Source organism: Arachis stenosperma, chromosome 3, assembly GCF_014773155.1.
Source record: "Arachis stenosperma cultivar V10309 chromosome 3, arast.V10309.gnm1.PFL2, whole genome shotgun sequence".
Taxonomy (NCBI): domain Eukaryota; kingdom Viridiplantae; phylum Streptophyta; class Magnoliopsida; order Fabales; family Fabaceae; genus Arachis; species Arachis stenosperma.
In genome coordinates this window covers 107,545,152-107,549,862 of record NC_080379.1, presented here as the reverse complement: position 1 = coordinate 107,549,862, position 4,711 = coordinate 107,545,152, and positions in this window count along the sequence as shown.

Below are 4,711 nucleotides of genomic sequence, written 5' to 3'. Positions count from 1 at the left end.
GCGTTGTTGGCAATAACTCCAGGCATAATGCACGTTGGCAACGTGCATGGCATTTTCCTGGGAGGTGAGCTTTGAGACTTGGGCGTTGCTAGCCCAAGTTGTTGCTAACAACTTGCTCTTCTTCTTATTGACTCTTCTCTCATGCCTAATGTTGCCCAGAATTTGAGTATCTATCCTTTGCTTCAATATGGACTATCATACATCATTGGAAAGCTCTTGATGTCTTCTTTCCAACGCAACTGGAATCACTCAATTTGGATCTCTGTAGCTCAAGTTATGCTCCATTGAAGGGGACATGGTCAGGCTGCTAAAATCGCAGGCGTTTTTGGCAAAAACGCCTTTGTATTTCCACGTTGCCAACGTGCTCAGATTCTGAAGCTCTAAATGAAGCCATCTTTTGAAGCTTCAAACGAATGCCAATCCCATACTATGATATATGGTTGGAAAGCTCTGGATGTCTACTTTCCAATGCCGTTGAGAGTGCATCATTTGAAGGTCTACAACTCAAGATATACTCCATGGAAGAGGGCGAGGTCAGGCTGCCAGGGTTGCTGCGTTGTTGATGAACACGCCCATGCAATCCCAAGTTGGCAACGTGAATGATGCATGTCCCTGGCGTTGGCAACTTGAATGGTGCATGTCCCTGGCGTTGGCAACTTGAATGGTGCATGTCCCTGGCGTTGGCAACTTGAATGGGCTCCAAAACTTGGTGCCAAAGTTGCTTGGTTGTGTGGCGTTGGCAACGCCCATCTTGAGTTAGCAACGCCAGCTCCTTTTCTTCCAGGGCCAAGCTTGATTGTGTGGCGTTGCCTTCAACAACGCCCATAGTTCTTGGCGTTGGCAACGCCCTCGACACTCCTTTATGGCCCAAGTTTCTTGCTTGTGTGCGTTGCCTTGAATAACGCCTCTTCATTCCCGCGTTGGCAACGTGGTGACATCCTCCCCTGGTGGCTCTGGCGTTGCCAACTTGGTCTTCAAGTTGGCAACTTGCAATGCTTCATTTCCTTGCATTTGGGGCTTAAGTTTTCCTCTGATTTGAGCTTCCATTCCTTGCCACATTATGGACTATTGTATATCGTTGGAAAGCTCTTGATGTCAGCTTCTCAACGCAATTGGAATCATGCCAATTGGATCCTTGTGGTTCAAGATATTCATCCTTGAAGAGGGGAAGGTCAGGCTGCAATTTCCGCTGATTGTGCACTAGCACGTTGCCAACTTGGTTTCCAAGTTGCCAACGTGCTACACCTCCTGGCAGCACCACTTTGGGCATTGGCAACTTGGAAACCAAGTTGCCAACGTGCTCTCTCATCCTGGTTGCATCAATTGGGCGTTGCCAACTTGAGGATCAAGTTGGCAACATACATCTCCTTCTTGCTCCAAGATTTCCTTGCATCATTCTTGCTTCCATGCTTCCTTGTTTCATCACCTATCATCAACAAAGGAAATAGCTTCAAAGTCTTACCAATTCATGCAATAAATTTCATGAGATTCATTCATACTCATTCATGTATGTATTCCTTAAATCATTTGCATGAATTTGGCTAGAATCAACATGTTCCTTAGTATTCTCATGCATGAATACAAACTCATAAAAGGACTTGTTTATTTAGAGAAAATGAGTGAAATCAAGCTAAAATCAACTAAACTAACTAGCTAATATATCAAATATGCAATTGCATCAGGTAGCTATCTTCGTTTTATGCTATCTTAGATCATTGGGAGGCTGGCCATTCGGCCATGCCTAGACCTTATGCTTATGTATTTTCAATGGTGGAGTTTCTACACACCATAGATTAAGGTGTGGAGCTCTGCTGTACCTCGAGTATTAATGCAATTACTATTGTTCTTCCATTCAATTCCGCTTGTTCTTGTTCCAAGATATCACTTGTTCTTCAACTTGATGAAGGTGATGATTGACGCCCATCACCATTCTCACCCATGAACAAGGTGACTAACAACCATTCTTGTTCTACAAGCAATCAAGGCTCTAGTGAATATCTCTTGGATTCTTTAATCGGAGTCTTCGTGGTATAGGCGAGAACTGATGGCAGCATTCATGAGAATCCGGAAGGTCTAACCTTGTCTGTGGTATTCTGAGTAGGATTCAATGACTGAATGACTGTGACGTGCTTCAAACTCCTGAGGGCGGGGCGTTAGTGACAGACGCCAAAAGAATCACTGGATTCTATTCCGGTCTGATTGAGAACCGACAGATGAATTCCGCTATGCTGTGACCAGAGCATATGCAATTGTTTTCAATGAGAGGATGGGAGGTAGCTGCTGACAACAGTGAAACCCTACACGAGCTTGCCATGGAAAGGAGTAAGAAGGATTGGATGAAGGCAGTAGGAAAGCAGAGAGACGGAAGGGAAGGCATCTTCATACGCTTATCTGAAGTTCCTACCAATGAATTACATAAGTATCACTATCTTTATCTTTTATGTTGTTTTCATTCATCATCATATACATTTGAGTTTGCCTGACTAAGATTTACAAGATGACCATAGCTTGCTTCAATGCTAACAATCTCCGTGGGATCGACCCTTACTCACGTAAGGTATTACTTGGACGACCCAGTGCACTTGCTGGTTAGTTGTGCGAAGTTGTAGTGATCACAATTTCGCGCACCAAGCCTCAACTAGTTGCTTTAATGCAACAAAACTACAAGTTATATGGACTTCCATCTGAAGATCCTTATCAGTTTTTAACTGAGTTCTTGCAGATCTGTGAGACTGTAAAGACAAATGGAGTTGATCTTGAAGTCTACAGACTCATGCTTTTCCCTTTTGCTGTAAGAGACAGAGCTAGAATATGGTTGGATTCACAACCTAAGGATAGCCTGGACTCCTGGGATAAGCTGGTCACTGCCTTCTTGGATAAATTCTTTCCTCCTCAAAAGCTGAGCAAGCTGAGAGTGGATGTTCAAACCTTCAAACAAAAAGATGGTGAATCCCTCTATGAAGCTTGGGAAAGATACAAGCAGCTGACCAAAAGATGTCCATCTGACATGTTTTCAGAATGGACCATATTAGATATATTCTATTATGGTCTATCTGAATTTTCGAAAATGTCATTGGACCATTCTGCAGGTGGATCTATTCACCTAAAAAAAACGCCTGAAGAGGCTCAAGAACTCATTGATATAGTTGCAAACAACCAATTCATGTACACTTCTAAGAGGAATTCCGTAAATAATGGGATACCTCAGAAGAAAGGAGTTCTTGAAATTGATGCTCTGAATGCCATATTGGCTCAGAACAAAGTGTTGACTCAACAGGTCAACATGATTTCTCAAAATCTGAATGGATGGCAACATGCATCCAACAGTACTAAAGAGGCAGCTTCTGAAGAAGCTTATGATCCTGAGAACCCTGCCATGGCAGAGGTTAATTACATGGGTGAACCTTATGGAAACACCTATAACTCATCATGGAGAAATCATCCAAATTTCTCATGGAAGGATCAACAAAAGCCTCAACAAGGCTTTAACAATGGTGGACGCAATAGGCTGAGCAATAGCAAGCCTTTTCCATCATCTTCTCAGCAACAGACAGAGAATTCTAAACAAAGCACTTCTAATTTAGCAAATTTAGTCTCTGATTTGTCAAAGGCCACTTTTAGTTTCATGAGTGAAACAAGATCCTCCATCAAAAATCTGGAGGCACAAGTGGGCCAGCTGAGTAAGAAAGTCATTGAAACTCCTCCCAGTATTCTCCCAAGCAATATAGAAGAGAATCCAAAAGGAGAGTGCAAGGCCATTGATTTAGTCAATATGGCCGAATGCACAAGGGAGGAGGAGGACGAAAATCCTAGTGAGGAAGACCTCCTGGGACGTCTATCAAGCAAGAGGGAGTTTCCTATTAAGGATCCAAAGGAATCTGAGGCTCATATAGAGACCATAGAGATTCCATTAAATCTCTTTCTGCCATTCATGAGTTCTGAAGACTATTCTTCCTATGAAGAGGATGAAGATGTGACTGGAGAGCAAGTTGCTCAATATTTAGGAGCTATCATGAAGCTGAATGCCAAAATATTTGGTAATGACACTTGGGAAAGTGAACCTCCCTTGCTCATTAGTGAACTGGATACCTGGATTCAGTAAATTTTACCTCAAAAGAAACAAGATCCTGGTAAGTTCTTAATACCTTGTACCATAGGCACCATGACCTTTGAAAAAGCTCTGTGTGATCTGCGGTCAGGGATAAATCTTATGCCACTCTCTGTAATGGAGAAGCTGGGGATCATTGAGGTACAACCTGCCTGGTTCTCATTACAATTGGTAGACAAGTCATTGAGACAAGCTTATGGAATAGTAGAGGACGTGTTAGTAAAGGTTGAAGGCCTTTACATCCCTGCTGATTTCATAATCTTAGACACTAGGAAGGAAGAGGATGAATGCATCATCCTTGGAAGACCTTTCCTAGCCACAGCAGGAGCTGTGATAGATGTCAACAGAGGTGAATTAGTCCTTCAATTGAATGGAGACTACCTTGTGTTTAAGGCACATGGCCATCCCTCTGTGACAAAAGAGAGTAAGCATGAAGAGCTTCTCTTAGTTCAGAGTCAAGAAGAGCCCCCACAGTCAAACTCTAAGTTTGGTGTTGGGAGGCCACAACCAAACTCTAAGTTTGGTGTTAAGACCCCATATCCAAACTCTAAGTTTGGTGTTGGGACTATACAACATTGACCTGATCACCTTGTGGCTCCATGA